Here is a 21,814-nt window from a genome sequence, read left to right as displayed (position 1 = left end):
AGAAGTTTACTTTTGTTGCTGGTTTGGTAGATCTTATGGAAGAATAATCCCTAGTTTTGGGGTGTGTCTGCCCTATTTCTCATCAGTTTGTCCTGAATTTGGTGTTCTCAGTTGTGACCCACTGAGGCTCGGTGACGCCATCACAGAGCTGCTCCAGTCTGGAAGGTGATCAAGAAAACCTGACCTTGTAGTGCTGCCAAACAATGCTGTGTGTCAGGTGACATGAGACAACTGAGGCTCTGGCAATGCAAACGATTAATATCAGGGGAGGCAATGTGACCCAATGGATAGGGTTTTGGGCTGGGAGTCAGGAGACCTGGATTCTGCTCCTAGCTCTGCCAAGAGATTGACAACTTGCCCAATCTGTGCCTCTGTTTCCCCTCCCATCCTTTGGGGGCAGGGACTCGCTTATTATGTGTCGGTGCAGTGTCTAGTACAATAAGACCCGTATCTGAGTTGGGGCCTCTACTCATTAGCCATTCTACAAATAATAAACATAACCATTCAAATACAGAGAAACACACAAGAGGGAACCCATGTAATTTTAACCTTAGGGTTTATTGCAAGAATGGACTCGTGCTTTGTGTTCCTGGCACAACATTCCTGGGAAGTGACTAAGTCCCAGTTTTTTTAGCAGATTTATCCAAACATGCCTCTTTCTTTCGCTTGGGTCGTTATCACAAAAGAGAAGCTACGTTGCAGACAGATGCACACAGTATCAAGCCTTCAGAATCTATCTTAGCTTATTCATCTGTTAAAGAATTCAAGAGAGTTCAAATTAATTTTACGTAGTCATCTAAAGATAGTGGTAAAAGGAAGAGAAATGGCAGATTGTGTCTCCTCTTGAGAGGAGGATCGAAATGGGAGCGAAAGAGCCTGAATTCATTCTAGTCTTAGATTTATCTGAAAGTTGTCCTCACGCGGCCCTTCATGTATGCTGTTTGAGGATCTTCAGCTTCTAACTCCCTTGAAATAGCCCCTGAGTGTTCGACTTAAGTCTAACACCAGAAAATAGATGTTAGCATTTCATTGGCTCTTCTGATCACTGCAGTTTGAGAGCCATTGTTGGATGGGAATAGAGAGATAAAAGGTAAACCCCATGGGGTCTATGTATAATTGTGAGTTTCTTTGTTGCCATGTGCACAGAAATAGGCTGGGGTGCTGATAAAAAGATGGGGGAAAGAAAATATCTCAGGGCTCAAATGTGCCTTGCAGGCACAAACCCTGCACTGAAAGCAGTGAAGAGTTGTGCCACAGCAGGGAAGGAATTCATTACGCGAGAGCTAGATGTGTGCTACATCCCCTGCTCCCCTCCCCCCTTCCCAAAAAATTAACAAAACACTGAGGTTGTGAAGTCAGCTACTCAAGAGGTAGGAATGGAGAGAATTAATGTTGCCCACGTGACCTAAATTCAGCCCGTCTTCTGATATCACCCCAGTTCTCACATTTCTCCCCTCTCCTGCTCCTAACCCCCTGCCTCTAGGCATCTTTTAAACACACACAGTTCCTGCCCCAAATATTTTCCTCCCTGCTTCTCAGTTCTGGTGCCCAGCACCACAGCAGTGAAGAGCAGCAACTGCAGAGAAACTCCTGACCCCACACGGCCCCAGTCACTCAGCGAGGACGGCACATGTGCAGTCTGTTCTGCGAGAGGCCACATGCCAGAGGTGGAGCACGCTCAGGGCAGACAGAACCTTCAGAGCGTTTAGCTGCCAAATGCTAACAAGTCTCTACTGAGCATGTGCATACCGAGATTTTTTCAAAGATTTTTCACTTGGCTCAATTGACAGCGGGGTAGCACAAGGCAAAACTCTCACCCCAGGGGAACCCCCTGGCCCAATTTCAAGCCCTTGCTCCTAAAGCCAGGAAGTACTAGAACAGCTAAATGAAATAGTGATTTTAAAAAAAAACCCAAACCAATGGCAAAATAACTCATTGTCCCCTAAACTTGTTCTCAGAACCAGCTGGACCATTTTAGCTGAATATTTCCCCCTCTTCCCCAAATTCAACGTGACGCAGATAACCAGAATGGAAAATTTCAATGCAAACCATTTAAATTTGGCAAGGTCCTATAAGCAACCGCAAACAGGGTCTTACACTGTAAAATGTCAGGCTACCTTAACGTAAACATGGCTACCTGCACTGCCTAGAATAGTTACTAGACAAGGTGGCAGTAGATAGCACTCATGTGGCATAGTTCTGTTGGGCCAGTAAAACTTGGTGCCTGCTGCAAATGGCTTCCTCTGTGCAGTTCTTTGCGTTACCTCTGAATACAATGGAGGCGTGTGTAATACCTTCCAGAGCTCCCACACAACCTCTCGCTGCAGGTGTCTGAATTCCTTGACTGGTGTGTGGTGAGGTGTGCTGCTAGGACTCTGCCTTCTGCTCACCCCCTCTGAGGCTCCACGCTCCCTGTGGGAAAAATCCCTGTAACCACCTTTTGTTCTCCAAGTGCAGGGGTTGCAATTCTGACTGGCTCTCATGCTCAGAGAGCAGCCCTACAGCACATGAAAAAATAACTGTGGTGTGGCCCAGATCCTGCCACCCTAACCCAGGCTAAGTAGCACCTTGCTCCACAAGTAGCCCCATTGAGCAAAGCGATGGGGAACATTAGGAATGGCTGAGTGTCCTGGGCATTTCCAATTAGGGCTTGGGCAGGGGGAGGCTGACGCTGATTGGTGCAAGACTTGGAGAAGGTGGGTCTGCTGTCCATAAGCAGGAAGCTTCTTGGTGGTTCGGAGGGGATGTGGGCCCAGCACCCGAGAGGAGAAGTTTCTCTTTTTTTGGAGCTGGATTCCCTCATGCAGAGGGAGAGAGATGGGGGGAGAGGGGGCAAAGGAACTGGGAGCTCAGGGTGGGCAACAGCAGACCTTGTGGTTAAAGCAGGAAAGGGGCAAACCCACAACTTATTTAGACAATTACCCCCTCTAATAATTTTTATAATTTCCTACTCTGAAGCATCCGGTGCTGGCCACTGTTGGAGACAGGGCTAGATGGACCTTGGCTCTGATCCAGTTCTGCAGTTCCTATGGCACCTATTCCTCCCTCCCCAACAGCTGTCCTGGGGTTTACTGCTTTGACGTTCTGGCACAGGCAAGGGGCAGCCCATGGCCCTAGCCAAAGCTCACTGTGGATAATGGGAGACTTTTCATCTATTTCAATGGGCTTTGGCTCAACCCTAAGGGAAGAAAGAACTGGGACCACTCCGCCTCCAAATTCCATTGCCCTCTGGCATCTCTCACTAGGCGGAGACCTTCTCTCTCATACTGTTGCCCTTTCCCCTCTCTGATTCCTCCCCTCGGGGTGGCTGGAAGATGGGAAGGGAGCGGAGACAAGAGGTGTGTGCACGGCCTGGTTAAAAGCTGCTTGCCCCATCTCTCTCTCTCTCTCTCCCCCTCTTCTGCAGCTGTGCCCTACGCGACGGCGTTTTCAATACAGTGCGTGAGAATATAGTGTCCTGGGGGAGAGCAGAACATCGGAGAGGAAGGCACGGTACCCAGAGGTCCTGCAACTGAGAACTTCCGGTTTGTCTCCACTCCTAGCACTAGCTGAGGTCCACTCATCCCTAAGCCTGTGCAGCAGTAATTCTACATGGCCCCAACACTACACGTACACAACCCACCACACACACTGCCTCCAGTCTCCCATACCCAGTCCTGTCCGAGCCCACTGCTGGTGGACCACAGCAGAATTCACTCTCCCTAACGTCACATCCTCAGCTTCCTTCTTGAATAGTTGCACGATAGCTCCATCTTCAATCCAGAGAGGGGATTTCGCCAAATGGGAGGAGGGCTGACCATAACCTCAATGGTGCACAGATGGTGTCATGGGCTTGTGGAAGGGAGAGAGTGAACCAGCTCCCTCTAAACACTTCCCCACATTGTGTGTGTGTGTGAGACATAGTTTCTGTTCAGGCTGGTCCTACCATTGGTGGTGGTGGTAGTATCAGAAGTATCCTTCTCCACCCCCATCCAACTACTGTAGCACTGCCAGGAATAAGATGGTGGGCATAGTTGATTGGATGATATCTTGCTTCTGCAAGTCCCACCTCTCAAGGGCAGTGCTTCTGGGAATGACATTAAGACAGGCAGCTGTGGTTCTCCCATGCTGCGTCTTGGATATATTCCCTTGCAGCTGCTGCTTCAGGTACCTCCAGCTCTGACCATTCCTAATGTACCGTTTGTAATGGCAATGCAGTTTTTTTGGCAAGTGGCATCCTCCCCGAGCCATCGCATTTGGAACTGATTTAAACTCAAAAAGGATGAAAATGCAGGAAACTCAGAAAGGCATTTCACATTCGTGGCCACCCGCGTTCTACGCCCAGTCACTACTTTCCGCTGGAGTTTTTGCTCAAGTGAAAATGTCCAGGTGGGAGACAAGAGGTAAGTTGGCAACCAGCTAAGGAGAGGTCAGTCTGGGAGTTATTCATGCCGCCAGTTTTGGCTTCATGCCGGTGTGGCGCTCCGTATGCCCATTTCTCAGCTCTCGGTAACACGGAAAACTCGGGAGCCATACTACATGACTTCTAACTAGAGAAGGATGGCTTTGTGGCTAAGGGAGTGTTCGGAGATACGGGCTCAATGTTTGGGTCTAGGCTAGTCTTCTGATGTGCCCTCGGGCGAGTCACTTCATTTCTCTGCAAACCGGCCATAAGAATGTTTCCTTACGTCCATGTTGTCTAGTGAGACTGCAAGCTGCCTGAAGCATAAACTGTCTCTTATGTGTATATACAGCGCCTAGCACCGCGGGGCCTCTAAGGTGCGACTGCAATACAAATAATAGTCCTGTTTTAACTCACTCAGGCTGATCACCGTTTTCTATGGACTCTATTAATTGTATTTGATTCCATTGTGAAAGGAGAGAAATGGATCCTGGGAGCTCCCTAGTCAGCTAAATTGTATCTGCATGCAGCCTGCATTAATATTTAATATGCTTCCAGAGTACATTGATTTGTTTCTTACAAATACAGGACTCCAGCTCCTCAGCTGCCATAAGGCAGCGTTGCTCTATCGCAGAGCTTTACACTGGCTGTCGATCTGGCCCACGATGTTTCAATTTTCCCAGGGATGCATGTCAACAGGATGTAACCCCACCACGTTAACTATTACTTGCTTGAGCTGCTTTGTTTCAGCTGCTCTGTGATGAGATGATTTTGACACGTAAAAGCAAGTTTGTCCGCAATCGTCCTTAAAGTTTTTGTCCATTTTCTGTACCCAGGTTTGCTCAAAAGAGGCCAAACACTTGGGACTTGGGGGTCTTCCCCCTCTCCTGCAATTCATTTTGTTTTCTTCCACTGCCTTATTTTCTCTCTCTCTTCCCCTCGCTTTGATAGTGCCAACAGTGGAGCAGGAAGAGTGCCTGGATGGAGGCCAAGTTTTGCTTCAGATCATTTCTCTTCAACACACACAGGCCTCGGAAAACCAGATTCTGTTTGTCATTTCGTTTGCTCTCCCAGCATTGTGTCATGATGATGGTAATGCTGATGGATTTCGAGCTTGCCTCATAGAGCAATGCACACGGTTTTCATAAGCACATTAATCTTAAAAGAAAAACTGTCAGATGCAAACAATGCTCCTAAGAATGATGTTGTAAAGATACACACAGTAACTCTAAACATCCATTCCCGAACAATATTAAACTTACAGAGCAACTATATTTCCTCTTACTCCGTTCCAATATATATACACACACCTCAAGTCAGGGGTACTTCCAGGTTTAAAAATGTGCTTTAAGATTTAAAAAAGGGACCCAGACAAAGTACCCTACCAGAATATTCTTAAGCAAAACGCCCCAGTACAGAAATTCACACGATCCGGTGAGATGCTCAGATGACATATGATGACATTCATTTTCAGAAAAGTGAATCTAAAGGCTTCCTAGTAAGAATCATTTGATATATTCTCACCTAGTTAAGCAAGGTGGAGCTAGGCACAGAACATTAAAGTTTTGTTAGTTGACAAAGGCTGAGATTACTCTTAAGGACCCATTGCAGAAAGAACTCACAGCCCCAGGGGGAGGGGCAAGACGCCTAAAGTGGTTTAAGACCCGTTTGAGTCCTCCCAATCCTGGGTTGCTCTGGGGGCTGGAGAGGAGAGCAGAGTAACCCCTCCCCCGCCCCCCAGGGCTGTCTGTTGAAATCACAGCAGCCCCTCGGGCCACCAGAATTTCTGCAGCCGGGGCCCAACTCTTGACGCCCGTCCCCGGCAGATCTCCTGCAATAGGGCTTGCGATGGGGTCCTGGCAGGAAGGCAGTCTTGTGCGGGAGGAATCCTCTCCCGGCTGCATCTGCAGCTTTTCAGACCCTTTTACCCCACCTGGTGTAAAGGGGCTGAAGCAGAGATGAGGATCTCACCTGAAGGGTCAGATTCAGCCCTTGGTTACAAGGGTGTGAATCGAGAAGCACTTCCCTGATTAAAACAGTTACTCCAGATTTACACCCGTTGAGTGCAAGCAGAATGGGGCCCAGTAAGTTTCGTCCAAACTTTCTTTTGTCTGGAAATCTTTTTAACTTTAATATGGTTATGTCGGTTGCTGTATTTCCCCCACCCCAAGCAAGCAGCCTGTGTGGCAGGAATTAAACATCTGAGATTGCTTTAAACGTCATTTGGAACCAGGCCAGAAACACAAGCAAGAAAAAGCTGGTAGCTTGTTTCAATTTAATGGTGTTGAAGTGTTCCACTCCAATTAAGCATCTGAAAATTAAACAGAAACAGTCATTAGGCCTGCTGATACAAACCCACTAGACCAGAGAATATAAATTATTGCACATGGCAAATGCCAGAGCTGTGTTTATGACAGAAACATTTCCCTTATTAGCGATTATCTGTTCTTTTAAATCATAGGAATGAAGTCCCAGCAAAGTTAGTCGCCAGGGATGTTTAATTTTAGAGGACTGAGCAGGTCACCTGTTCAGCCTCAGTTTGCTAATGGAAACAATCAGGGTTTATTGTGAAACATGGTCAAGATTATAGGCTGCCCATTTACCCCCTAACCCTGTGTACTCCCTATAAATCATTGGCTGATACAGAGGTCTTGTCTTCACTGCGTGGCTGCAGTGGGTTTGATTTAGTGGGTCTAGTGAAGCCATGAAAAGGCAATGGAAGAGCGCTCTATCATTGACTTAATTCACCTCAACGAGATGCAGAAACTATGTCGACATAAAGCGGTGACTACACTGGGCTAAGTCCATGTAAGTTACATCGACTTAAGTTACGTAACTTAACTAGAGTAACTTAGATCAATTTACAGCGTTAGTGTAGACAACACCTCAGAAATCCTAGGAAAACATATAAACCAAGTGAAGAGTCCGAGGAGAAGTGCAAAGGGGCCTTTCATAGAATCATAGAATCTCAGGGTTGGAAGGGACCTCAGGAGGTCATCTAGTACCATCCCCCACTCAAAGCAGGACCAACCTCAACTAAATCATCCCATCCAGGGCTTTGTCAAGCCAGGCCTTAAAAACCTCCCTAGATAACTCATTCCAGTGCTTCACCACCCTCCTAGTGAAATAGTGTTTCCTAATATCCAACCTAGACCTCCCCCACTGCAACTTGAGACCATTGCTTCTTGTTCTGTCATCTGCCACCACTGAGAACAGTCTAGATCCATCCTCTTTGGAAGCCCCCTTCAGGTAGTTGAAAGCAGCTATCAAATCTCCCCATCACTCTTCTCTTCTGCAGACTAAATAAGCCCAGTTCCCTCAGCCTCTCCTCGTAAGTCATGTGCCCCAGCCCCCTTTCGTTAACTTTAAAATGCTGTTTCCAAAGGTGAATATAGTTGTTTTTTCCCTTTAGAGTCACTTAAAAATAGAGGTTTCAGAGTGGTAGCCGTGTTAGTCTGTATCAGCAAAAAGAATGAGGAGTCCTTGTGGCACCTTAGAGACTAACAAATTTATTTGGGCATAAGCCGGGCTTTAGCCCACAAAAGCTTATTCATAGATTCATAGATTCTAGGACTGGTAGGGATCTCGAGAGGTCATCGAGTCCAGTCCCCTGCCCTCATGGCAGGACCAAATAAATTTGTTAGTCTCTAAGGTGCCACAAGGACTCCTCATTCTTTTTAAAAACAGAGGTTTACAGCTGAAGGATAAGATTTTAAAAGCATAAAAGGGAGTTAGGTACATAAGTTAGAGCTGGACAAATAATGGGTTTTTGGGGGGGGGGTTCGTTGGAATTTTAAAAAAATTTGGTTGAACTGAAAATAATTTTTTTCTTCTTTCACTGTTCAGCAAATTGAAAAGGTGAAAAAATGTGATTTGGGGTTGAATGAAGAGGTTTCATTGTGAGCATTTTTAACAATTAAAAAAATTAAGATGAAATTCCTAAATAAAGCTGCTTTGAATCAAAACATTCCTGATTTCTCTGAGGTTTTTTTCCCCTGAAACAACTTGGCAAATTTGACATGAATTCGCAAAATGTTTCCGTCTTGCTGTATCTGCATTTCCCACCAGAACAATAGTTCAGGTCAAAAAAATTCACCCAACTCTAGTCCAAATCCAGGAGCCTGTTCTTTCTACCTTTGAAAAAAAAAATCTCAATTTCCAGACGTGACCCTGACTGGCAATTCTGGGTACCTCAATTTTGGGGTGTCTCACATGAGCTACTGAAAAGGAGTCTGATTTTCCGGAAGCACTCAGCACCTGCAATGAGCTACATGGTGAGAGCTGCACATTGGAAGCCACTTGCAGCACCCAGCAGCAGCAACATTTACTGACCCTACAAATCCCAGGAACAGTGCATATGTTTGAACGCCACCTCCTCTCGCACTGCCTATTAACTATGTGCATATATATAGACATCTCTCTTTTCTAGAGCACACTCTCGTCACAGCATCAGCCCTCTGAGAATCAGGGCCCTTTAAGAGGTCTTGATATGGGCACCCAAAAAACAAGACACCCCAAATCATTAGTCACTTTTGAAAATATAGGCCTGTGTTTACCTGTAGTTGTATGTAGGGCTGGCCAGAAAACAAGAATTCTGTTTCATGAAAAATGTAGAGGGCTCGATATTTGTTTTCATTCTACTGAAGAATGAAACTAGAGCTTTTGAATTTTTTTTTCCAGAAAGAGAGAGAGAGTCCAGAATAGCTAGTATCCCAATGGTTAGAGCACTCTTCTAGAATGTGGAAGACCTAGGTTCAAGTCCTTGTTCTGCCAGATTCAGAGAAGGAACTTGACACTGGGTCTCTCATATCACAGCTGAATGCCCTAACCACCGGGCTACAAAGTCAGTCTCTCTTTTTCTCTGTGGTTTTCGCTAGAAATTCCATCCTGGACCCATGAAACCTCTGCAATAAAATTTTTGTCCAAACCAATGTGTTTCTGTGAAAAGTTTTGATTTCAACAAATCGGCGTTTTCCAGTGTCAAAAAAAAAATCCCAACCAGTCTGTTATAGGCTAGCCACGACTTATACAATATGGCACATGGCCCAATTCCTGATCCATTCAGGAACAAGACTTCTCAGAGCCTTTGTTATGTTTACATTGTAAATAATCTCTCAAGCTTTGCTCATGCAGTGAACAGGTCTGAAAGATCATTGTCTTTCAAAACAGAAAAATGACAGAAGGGGAGAGGGAACTATGATTAGAGCCACAAACTTAACTGCACTTTAATAGGCAAAGAATATTTACTGAAAGGCTAAGTGTTGGTTATGCAAATTATATTTACTCATATGATTCTAGGAAATCAGGCCAAATGCAATTAAAAATGTCATCTGTTATTCTTCTGCAAAGATATTCCCTCCCCCCCTAGCTGGCAGGCTCTCTCAGACCAACAGTCTGGGCTCATAAAACCTCAAATACTTTTCTATTTTGGTAGCATTTCTTTTTAATCCTTAGACTTGCTCTACTAGCTGACTAGAGGCTTGAATCAGGCCCTGATTCAGGTAAGCACATAACCATGAGTTTAGCTTCAAGTATATGCTTAAATCCATCCCTACTCAGCAAAAATTACTTGTTCCCAGCAGGGATGAGAACATAAGAAGGGCCATACTGGGTCAGACCAAAGGTCCACCAAGCCCAGTATCCTGTCTTCCGACAGTGGTCAATGACAGGTGCCCCAGAGGGAGTGAACAGAACAGGTTACCATCAAGTGATCCATCACCTGTCGCCCATTCCCAGCTTCTGGCAAACAGAGGCTAGGGACACCATCCCTGCCCATCCTGGCTAATAGCCATTGATGGATCTATCCTCCATGAACTTATCTAGTTCTTTTTTGAACCCTTTTATAGTCTTGGCCTTCACAACATCCTCTGGCAAGGAGTTCCACAGGTCAACTGTGTGTTGTATGAAGAAAGACTTCCTTTTGTTTGTTTTAAACTTGCTGTCTATTAATTTCATTTGGTGACCCCTAATTCTTGTGTTATGAGAAAGAGTAAATAACACTTCCTCATTTACTTTTTCCACACCAGTCATGATTTTATAGACCTCCATCATATCCCCCCTTAGTCATTTCTTTTCCAAGCAGAAAAATCCCAGTCTTATTAATTTCTCCTCAGAGGAAAGCTGTCCCATATCCCTGATCATTTTTGTTGCCCTTTTCTGAACCTCTAGTACAACTTTTTTTAGGTGGGACGACCATATCGGCACGCAGTATTCAAGATGTGGATGTACAATGGATTTATGTAAAGGCAATATGACATTTTCTGTCTTATTATCTATCTATCCCTTTCTTAAGGATTCCCAACATTGTTAGATTTTTGACTGCCACTGCACACTGAGTGGATGTATTCAGAGAACTATCCACAATGACTCCAAGATCTCTCTCGAGTAGTAACAGCTAATTTAGACCCCATCATTTTATATGTATAGTTGGGATTATTTTTCCAATGTGCATCACTTTGCATTTATCAGCATTGAATTTCATCTGCCATTTTGTTGTCCTGTCACCCAATTTTGCGAGATCCCTTTGTAACTCTTTGCAGGCAGCTTTGTATCATCTGCAAATTTTGCCACCTCACTGTTTACCCCTTTTTCTGGATCATTTATGAATATGTGAAATATGACTGGTCCCACTACAGACCCCTGGGGAACACCACTATTTACCTCTCTCCATTCTGAAAACTGACTATTTATTCCTACCCATTGTGTCCTATCTTTTAACCAGTTACTGATCCACAAGAGAACCTTCCCTCTTATCCCATGAGTGCTTACTTTGCTTAAGAACCTTTGGTGAGAATCCGACCTATTCAAATGCCCACATCCCGTGGATTAAATTCCTCTTACATCTATCACAATTCCAGCATCTACATGGAAAGCAGAATGAATTCTGAGCTTTGAAGGCACTGTAAATCCTGAGCTAGCAAACTACTTTATATGAATAAATGAAAACATGATCTGTTTGCAGCCTTTGCAAACTGTGCTTATATTTTCTCCTGTGCTGTATAATTTCATTATATTTTAAATGAAGACCAAAGTAACTGATTGGCCCAGCTGTCCGTGAAAGTCTCCCTCCAGTATTTCCAAACACAGAGGATCCCCCAGGTTAATAGCGTATAGAATCTCACCGGCATCTCTCACAAAGCAAAGTGCAGGATAGTGTTTTATCCTCTGTATATGTCATAGGACGTTACTAAGCCACTCCATTGGAAGGGGTGCGAGGAAAGAAGGGCCAAAGATAATTGAGGGAAATAAGATGGTGGCAGAAGATGTCCCATGTATAAAAATACATATTGACAATGGAGACCAATGTTTGGCTACATTCTGGCTCCAACTACGGGCAAAGCGACAGTAAGACCAGGATCTGGGGGATCAGGACCACAGGAGTCAGCAGCCAACGTGATGCTTTTCTGGGCACCAAGGGCTGGAATCCCCTTGTTACCACCTGCCTCCCGGACCAGCGGGGTGTTCGCTCCCTAACAGAGCCAGCCACTCAAACACTCTCCTCCGGGCTGCACCAGCCCTGCCAGTTGCCACCAGCTGCAGCCCAGCCCCTGAGTCCCTTCAAAGCAGCCCCTTGATCACTGGACAGCCACAGAAATCCCAGTGCCTCTGTCCTCAAAGGCACAGTGTACCCCAGATGGCCTCTTTTACCCTAGGCCACCACTCCTGTGTGACTGGGGCCCTACCAATTTCACAGCCATGAAAAATGTGACGTGCACCATGAAATAAGCCCTTCCCCAGGAAAGCCAATGTCCTCTTGTTCCAAAGAGCACCCCAGGAAAGAGGGCTCCTAGCTGAGGCTGGGCTGGGCAGGGACAGGACTTGTCCATCCCCTGCACAGCTACTCTGGGAGTTAGTGGGGGGTGGAGGAGACAAGACCCACCCCCCAGCACTCCCCTTGCTGCTGGCTGCTTTGGGACTGGACAGCAGCCCCAGAGGTTCCTGCAGCTAGAGGATGCTTGTGGAGTTGGATTCAATCTTCCCTGTGCTGCTGGGAGCACCCTAGCAAAGCGGGTTCCGAGCTGTTAGCCCAGGCAGGGCTGGGGCAGGACAGGGCTTGCTCTTTCCCTGCACGGCTGCTCATGGATGTCTCTCCCAGCTGCAGATAGCTCTGCACCCCTCCTCCCCACTCTGTCCAGCTCTGAAGGCAGCACAGAAGTGAGGGTGTCAATCCCATGTCCCTCCTACAACAGGTTTGCAACACCTCCCCCCCCACACACACACCCCATCCCCTTTTGGGTCGGGATCCCCATGGTTACAACACCTGAAATTTCAGGTTTAAACATCTGAAGACATGAAATTTACCAATTTTCCCCTCCTACGGCCATGAAATTGACCATAATGGACTGAATTTGGTAGGCCCCTATGTATTACATACAGCACTTCGTTCAGTTATGAAAACAAAAGGAGAAAGAACAGAGATTCATATAAAAGCCAAGGTGAGAGATGGGAACAAGTGGTTACATTCAAAAACATCATAACACACATTCTAAAGCCTAAACTTAGCTAAGAAGTTATCCTCTTGTCTAAAGACTCCCACAATCTTCTCTCCAGCATTTTCAACCAATCCTGGCTGAGATCCCTTTTCCATGAAGTAAACTTGCTGTCTGCTTATGGGTACAAAGAGACACACACACACACACACACACACACACACACACCTCCCGGCATCCTGCACCTCACAAGTAAACATACCAGAACAGACCTTTGATGTTCACCTCAGGACAGGTTTCTCCCCATCCATTGCCGTTTACCAAGTCCGGTTAGTTTCCGTCCCAAAGGCTCCGCCCATTCTTCGTTAGCATTTGACTTAAAGTGCTGCTAGATGCCAGTTGTATGCCATACAATACACAATGATCCGCCCTGTAGATAAACATCTCCCACCCGCTGTCTGGAGGAGTTTATCTCAAGACATGCTACCTCTGAGTGGCCTATTTTTAAGCACAGACCTAGAGAACATAAATTTCAGGATATTCACAACTTCTCACGTATTCTCCATATGTACATCTCACAATGGTTAGTGTGACATAGGTTTACATGATAGTCTCTTGGTGAATCCAGAGGATCCCTGCAGCCCTATATACTCTAGTGCCCAGAGGTTCTTGGTCACCATACTTCTTCCTCAGAGCAGGTGAACAAGGAGTGGGTGGGGCTACGGCCCCATTCCCCCTTCTCACTGGCCAGCTGAGCTGAACGTACAAGAGGGGCGTCCTAATTTGCTCCTAGTATAAGACAGCAGCACATTACTGCCCCTTGTGATGCAGAAGGGTGTCTCTGATGCACAATACCGCCCCAGGGCTACTCCGTACTAAGCAGTATTCAGGGATGTGCCTAAATGCATAATCTAATGATTTGCGGTGGTTTCTGTGTCAGTGTTGGTTCCAGAGGGTCATCAGACATGCAGAGAAAAATCAGACAGACATTTAGTAGCATGACTATGCATGGTACTGCATCGGGTCAGCCCCCTGCCCAGGGCCTACATACTGATTTTCCAGTTCTCCCCAATTTCATGCATCTGCATAAACATCGCCAAGCTTTATGCACGAATTGTGACTTGACGGGCGAATTCATTGTGCAATCCGGAGTTCGATAAGACATTTCCTGGAGTGTTAAACCTACACAATTCCAGAAAGAGATGCCAGGGGACAAGGAGGTAGGAAGAAACGCCAGGAGGTAGGAATTTACGACTAATCCATAAGATCTAAGAATGGGGCTATAACCTTGTGGGCAACACACATTGTCACCAATCCCAGCAAGTGCCCCTCTCTGCTTTCGATCCCCAGGATATTGCAAGCTCCTGGAGTCTGAACAGAGTCTAGCCACCGTCTCAGTCTCCAGGGTCCCTTGAGCGCAGACCTATTGGCACCCTCCTCCCACAAGTGTTGGAACCCCCTGTCCAGCTTCCTCGCCCCTCTGAGCACCGCACTGACCCTTCAGACTCCCTGGTACTTAAACACACCCCTCCAAGCCAACAGGTGTGAAGGTTCTGGCTCACAATTTAACTCTCTGAGGGATACTCAGCGGTTGTGAAGCCATCAGCTCACACACATACTTCGACTGTACAAACATGTGTATGGTCTTTATATTTAATCACGGGAAGCACAGGAGAGTACAGATCATACAGCACAGTAACACACCTTACATGCCATGTCGCTCATGAGTTCATCCTTCCCTTGGGAGATCACCTGTGTTCCATCCAGCAGGGTCCTCCACCCCCTTGCCTACCCTGCCCCTGCAACAGCCTCCTTCATCTTAATCTGGTGCAAAATGGGTTTTCCCCCAGTTCCTCCCAAGTCCCCTTATAGAAAAAAACAAAACAAAACCATGAACATTTTTTGATTTTGGAGGGGGGGGAAGAGGGTTGGACTAAAATAACTGTAAAAAACTAGAGCTTGACATTTTCATTAACGCTTTTGTCTGATGACAAATGGCTTTTCAACCAAAGTGGACTTTTTTTCAGAAAATTTAGACCGAAATGATTTTTTTGCAATTTTTTCCCCATTTTTGGTAAAAAGCTCCATTTTTCTTCAGGCAAACGGTTTCCATGAGAAGAATGACAAGCTCTCATGTTTACAGCTTTACACTTGGGTTACCCTGCAGCTGGGAGGCAAAGAGGAGGACTTGAGAAATGCATTCCCATGCCAGACATCAGCAACAGAATTAACTCATTATTACTATTGTATGCGTGACTGGCTTTTGTAGTAGCTGGCTGCACTTTCCATGACTTTTATTAAGGCAGGAAACTAGACTCGTGCATATGAATCTAATATCCGGCAGCTCCAATCAGCACCAGAGTTGAAATTCTGGCCCCGCTGAAGTGAATGGCAAAACTCCCATTGAGTTGAATGAGGCCCGAATTTCACCCCCAGAATGGAAGGACCAAGACCTTGAACTTGACTTAAGTCTATGGGAAGCCAGCGTAGAGAGTGGAGGACAGGTTCGATGTGCTCTTGGTTGGCCATGTGCATGGGAGGTGCTGCAGTGTTTTGAACACTTCACTGAAGGCTTCATGCCCACGTTCATTGCACTGCTATAAGCCAGCAATGACAGACGTAGGGGAAACAGAGTCTAAGCCTGGTCGATTAGAGGAGTCTAAGACCGCTTTATGCTGGAAGCCAGGCTCTGCCTTAAGGCACGTTTCTGACAGAAGCAGAAGTTTCTGGAGGAGAGTCTGCCCCTGACTCAGCTGCCTAGAGCTTCCTCCTTGGAATGGCTATTGCCATAGGAGTGCAGGGTGTGTGCTGGGTCACGAGGAAAGAGTCAGCCCAGGAGACGACTGAGCCTAAGGGCAGTTACAGCTTGATCCTGCAAGGTGCTTCACTTGAGCGGTCCCCTCGAAATCAATAGGGCTGGTCATGTGTTGAAAGGGCTTTAGTGGAGCTGAGCCAGAATGCTCAGCACCTGGCAGGATCGAGCCCTTTGGGCTTTGTGTATAGTGACCCGCATCTTCAATTTCACCCGACAGTTTGCTGGCCACCACTGCGAACTGTGGCATGAAGGTATAATGGCTTCCTTCATCCAGCTCCACACCAGAAGCAAGAGGCCACGTTCGGCACTACCCTTAAGCTGCTGAGTGGTGCCTGCACTTGGTTGCAGGCAAAGCACATTGTGTGGATAACACAAAGGCCTAGATAACTAAGGTGAGCATAATATCATGGACATCATGCAAAGCTTTTGTTTTTCTCTCGCACATGTAGAGAGAAGCTCTGCACCTAGAAAATTATTCCAGTCTGAGAAATTCAGACCATGAACAAACCTTACTGGTGTAAAAGCAACCCCTTTCCCAAGAAATACACCACAACTGACAACATAGCATATCCTCCAAAACATGAACTGAACTGGTATGAGTGCCTCTAACAGCACCATCTGGTGGCTCCCGATGAAATTACAGAGAAGTCCCTATAAGAGAGGTGCAATCATTTGGCCAGCTGAGGGTGGAGAAAGGTCTACTGTTATCTGGTTAGGTGCATCCTTGCTCTCCATGACCTCAGGTTCATGAACCACTATGTTAGTGGATGGGTAGACATTCTTCCATTGATAGGATGGCCAGTTCCTCACTATGGTACTCCACCCCCACAGCATCATCTCCCTCCTGACTGGGCCATATGTGAGAAGTAGTTTTCACCCAATTCCCTATTTTTGCTCTGCAGCACCACTGAAAGTCAGGTCTTAGGTCTCAGTTGCATGCACACACTCAATCAGCAGACACTTTTGACCAATCTGTCTGTAAATAGATAACAGGCGCTACTGCACTGATGTTATTGCTCATTTTGGTATTTGCTTAACAAAATTCTCAAGATTTTAGCTTAGATTAAGCTTCAGAGTAATTCCCAGTCTGCTATACCAGAGTCCACAGAGTTCATGCTTCAGGCTTTAGGGCCAGTTTGGGATGATTTATCTGCCTCTGACGGAGTCACCCATATTGCTGGATACTGCTAATTATATGTGCCGGAGATGGCTTATCTCCAGAACTCAAAAATACTTCTACAGAGCAAATGCTGGCAGATTGCAATGTCAGATAGCTTTAAAGGACCCATTTTTAATGCTCTTGCTCACATTGAGTAGTACCAGATTCCACATGCAGTGCAATTGACTTTCACATGAGTAAGGGCATCAGAATCTGGCCCAAAATATTTCCCCCAGGGGTAGAATATTCTGTGTCAAGTCTATAATGTCATACACACACATCCTTGCCATTCCAAATGACAAGATGAACATCTGCCATTTAGCATATTCTACTCAATATATTTTTCATGAGCAAATTTCCAGTGAGGTAAGACTTGTTTGCCACCTGGTGCTGCCTCCATCCTTGGTTAGAGTTCTGAGAAAACTGTTTAAATAAGAAAACAAATGAAATAGTCCCTCCCTCCTTCTGTCTGCAAGCACAGGGTTTCTTGTAGATCTTATGGCTGTGCTTGAAGTTAAGCATGTGTGTGAGTCTTTGCAGGATTGGAGCCTAGGGGAAAATAATTTCTGTTCTTTTCTTTCCTTTTCTGTGAATTCAGAGACCAATAGAATGCCTACTGAAGTCAATGGAAAGTCAGTGGACACTGGATTGGGTTAGTTATCTAATTGTAACGAAGGACCTGATCCCATAAGGGCTCCTGTGAGGTGCTGAGTACTTACAACACCCACTGATGTCAACGGGAGATAAAGTTGCTCAGCATTTTGCAGAATCAGCATCTACGTTCCCAGTGTCCTCATCCCAGCATCCTCGTCCCAGCATTCAAAGGTTCTCATGTAACATTTGGGATGGATTGTTTTGGCGGCAGTGAGGAAGGGAAGGGATCTTTCCAGATGATTTCAAATGCGTCAACATGGGGAGAAAGAAAGAAAAGAAGAATCAGGAAAATAAATGAAAGTGAACAGGGAGGCTAAAAATGGAGCTAGGAAATGAAGATGCTCTAAATCCAGAGAGCCAGAATCTTCTCTTATTTACACCCTTGAAGCCCCATTGAGGAATATGTATAACACAAAGGAGGAAAAACACAGTTCCCCTAGGTAGAGCACAGATCCACCCTGTCACTAGATGGAGAAATACAGAACACACTAAACTGGTATATTAGGCCCTGATTCAGCAAAGCATTTAAGCACTTGCATAAACTTTGAGCGTGTAAACAGCTGTGCTCAAAGTTTGGCACGTGCTTTAAGTGCCTTGCTGGATCGGGGCCTTATACTATACTAGTGATTATTTCTTATGCCAAATCATGCAGGCCTCACCTAGGGCCTGACCCAAAGCCCATTGAAGTTAGTGAAAAGACTCCCATCGATTGCAATAGACTTCAGCCCTGATGCAAAACTATAGCTGGCATCAGTGAGAGTTTTGCGTGAGAATAGACCAAGGAGGAGTGTAACATCGAGGCCGTTATGGTTCATCTCCTTTATTCTCCTCCCTGTGTGTCTGTGGCTCTCGGTACCACTCTGGGTAGCATGTGAGTGTTTGGAGAGGAAATCTTGCCCCACAGTTTGTACAGAATCAAGGTGTCATTGTTGGTTTTAAATGTGAGCTTGCGGTGCCCTGGTTCTTCCCATTTCCTGGCCTGGCTTCCACTGGAAAGTTCTGAGATGTCACTTGTCACCTTTGCTTGTGCACACATGCCCCTACTTTGAACTTTGCTCTGAGGTTGGGGGAACAGCGATGCTTTCACAAGGCCTGCTCCTGCTCCCTTTGTCATCAATGGAGAAACTCCCATTTGCCTGCTGGGAGAAGCCCTGGAGAAATAATGGGTGTGCAACTCTTTCCGTCTGGGATGAAAACAGCTTCGCGCCGGCCTGCCCATCTCTGGTAGGTCCCATTTATGGCCTGCACATGTAGCTCTCCCACATGGAATCTGGGAAGTGCAGTGAAAGAAAACAGCTCTCTTGAAAATACTTTTTGCCAGTGATTTTTTCTGTAGGAGACAGTGCAGCTCAGCTCTTCACAAGTCAACCCAACTGCATCTCTATATTAATGATACCTTTTAGTGAAAATATTCCTGTGAACAAGCCCCATCACGTCCACTTGACAGATATGCCTCAAAACCAAACATTTACAGAAGAGAGGCTTAAATCCATCTCTTCCTTACAGACGCTTCAACACAGAGTGGTCATTCCAGGTCATGCGCTGGGTGTAGTGATGGACAGGTTGGAAAAGAGCAATTACCCAGCCCCTGCTCCTACAAAGTCTTGTGCACATGCTCGGCAGTATGCACTAGGTAGGAGAAGTCCCTGGAATCAATGGAACTCTCACCTTTCCTAAAGCGAAGAAGCAGGTGCATACATCTTCGCAGGATCATAGCCTACAATTGCGTAGTTGTCTCAAAATATCACCTGTCTAAAAAAGTTCTAATTTCATTACATGGGGTATCTAGATCTGTGTATCTTTAACCTTTCAAATAGAGATGAAAATACTATTTTGTTATCAGTAAAAAAAATAGATATGAGATTATCATTGATTTCTGCAGTGTTAACACTCACACTACCACCATTGGCCTGTGATTATAATTTGTAATTAATAAATCAACATAACAACAAAACAGATTTTGGGGCAAAATCAAAAAATCCCTAATTTGAAATAAACAAACTGTTAAATATTAGAATTGAGCTGATTCTGTTAGTGATAGAATAGGCTCGTTAGGAATATGACTGGCATTGTAGTGAATATTTGTTATAGAAAAAAATCAATCAATTGTTTCAAAGTGTGGAATTTAACAGTCTCCTGGCTTGAACTGGATATATTTGATGTAGCTACAATTGCCTTTGACAAATGAAGCTGTCATTATTAATTACTCAACCTGTGCTTTTACCAAAATGAGATCTCTGATTAAGCAAAATGAATCAGACAATATATTAAATTTTGCAGAATGATTTTACTTTTTGATCTGTCAGGGGCTAGTCCTAAGAAAAGAGAATATTTTCTTTCATGACAGCAAATTAATTCAGCTCTCTAAGTTTGGCTTAGAAAAATGTGTCAAAACTAATGTTGAGTTCTTTTCAGTATAACAAGACAGTCCACAGACTGTTCAGATAATATACTGCACTGCACTGCACCAAACTTTCTGCTTTCTATGAGCACACACTTATCTTAGCGTGTTCTAATAGGATTTTAAAACTTTGATTTCTCATAAAGGAATGTGATCCCCCTTAACCATGCCTGAACTTGGAATAAACACCAGGGATAGGAGCCATATCATCTCTCTACTATTAATGAGCAACCAGTAAGTTCCATTGAAACACATGAGAACTCTCAAGGGGATAATTGACCGCTGTTTTAACAGATCTTTTGTATAAATATCTAGAGTATTCAAAGATGCTAGATTTCTGACATAAGTTTTGCCAAAATACATTCTAATAGGCAAATTCAAAACTGCCCACCGAACATATGATATTGAACTCTTTCTTGGAAGGCACCATATGAAATTTCTAACCCTCTATCAATACAATGTGGTTACAATCAGAGATTTGAATTTGTTTCCCCCAGTGATGGGGGGTAAAAAGAATCTGCTGTGGGTGTTGCCTGAGACTCTAACAGAAAATAGGGACTTTTTATTGGCTCTGTGATCCACATGGTAAAGTCGAGAGGAGATGAGTAGGATTCACCGCCCTGTAATGCACCATGCCTCGGAGCTGTAATTTCAGCAATAGGGAAAGACTTTTCAGACGCCCTGACAGCGCAGGGAACTGCCAGAAGACGGATGAATCGGCAGCTGCTTTGGGAAGCCAATCGCTAGGACCTAGCCTCCCGCTGCGGAGCGAACCTACAGAGAAACGCCCCTGCGGGGCTCAGGGGCGCCTTCAAGCGACCAGACTCACCCACCGTCGGGCAGGGTAGCGGAGCTTCCAGGGCGCGCTGGGCGTCTCGCCTTCGCAGCAGTTCGCAGCGCGTTGCTTTCGCCTATTGCTAGATCCGGGCTCTTGCATTTCCTTCCGCGCAGACTTCTTCCTTGCACGTCGCGGCTCCGCTCTGCTCACGCGTGTGACGGGCCGGAGGCAGAAGCTGCCGGTGTGCGGAATAGGCAGGAAACGTGTCTCTCGCAGACAGTCCCTGCTACCCCTCTAGTTAGAAATAAGATCACACGGCAGAGCCGGTGCCCTGCGTACGATCCCCCAGCTGTTAGCAGGGGGCAGCCGGCCATGCGCTCCTGGCCTGCCTGTTGAAGGGGGGGGGGGCGCTTGCTTCCATTCGGTGCCAGGAAGTGAACCCCAGCCGTGAAGTGTCTTGCTCAGAGAAAACTCCCATTGGCTTCGGGTGCCCATCTAGGTGGGCTAACGCTACATCAAACCCGGGGCTGCAGCCAAACGCCCTCCTGCCCCGTGTTGAGGAAGAAAAGGCAGATTAAGCCCGGCGAGAAATGACAGAGCCAGGTGGGCGCTGGGAGGATTAGAACTCAGCGCTCTGGGGACAAGAACTCCGCGGGACTCGGCAGCGAGCAGCTGGACCCAGGGCAATTGACAGGAGGGTGAGAAGAGTTGTTCCCTGTGACAAATCGTGTCAGGAAAGAGATGGGGGAGGCATGATGGGGCGGAGGAGGGATTGCTCTAAGGAGATGAGCAGGAAGAAGGTTTGTAAGTACAAAAACAGAGGCGGAAATATTCCTTCTAGCTTCAGAAACAGTTCCAATCCCCCCCCCCCAGGGCTTTTCTAAACAATTTTCAAAAGTGCTCAAGGCCCAGCTCCTTTCGAGGGATTTAGGCTCCTAACCTCAATTGATTTCAGTGGAAGTTAGGAGCCTAAATGCCTAGGAGGATCTGAGCCTAAGTGATTTAGGGGCCTGGGCACCATGGACTTCTCACCAGACTTTGACACACAATCTAAGCGACTAAGTCCCTTTTGAAAATGGGACTTCGGCTCTTTTGACATTTTTCACCCTTGGTAACCTGAAGAAAGAGGAGGCTTCTTATTCCCCAAGTCAATCAGCCGAGCACAGGCTGCCGGGGTGAGCTTTTCAACAATGCATC

At 45.9% G+C, this 21,814-nt stretch overlaps 1 long non-coding RNA gene across 3 annotated transcripts; it reads right to left on the bottom strand.

Annotated features, from left to right (window-relative positions):
• Window positions 1-539: 539 nt before the first annotated feature.
• Window positions 540-20,823, bottom strand: LOC120401904. 3 transcript variants are annotated; one of them, XR_005596824.1, is made up of 5 exons: window positions 20,669-20,823; window positions 17,504-17,666; window positions 6,353-6,692; window positions 2,265-2,412; window positions 540-751 (listed from the first exon to the last, which is right to left on the bottom strand). It is a non-coding gene; the product is annotated as an uncharacterized LOC120401904 (long non-coding RNA). The 3 variants fall into 3 exon arrangements; XR_005596825.1 differs by having other exon boundaries at window positions 20,673-20,823; XR_005596826.1 differs by lacking the exon at window positions 6,353-6,692.
• Window positions 20,824-21,814: the final 991 nt, after the last annotated feature.

This window comes from Mauremys reevesii, linkage group 3 (assembly GCF_016161935.1).
Source record: "Mauremys reevesii isolate NIE-2019 linkage group 3, ASM1616193v1, whole genome shotgun sequence".
Classification (NCBI taxonomy): Eukaryota; Metazoa; Chordata; order Testudines; family Geoemydidae; genus Mauremys; species Mauremys reevesii.
This window is presented reverse-complemented; position numbering and strand designations above follow the sequence as displayed.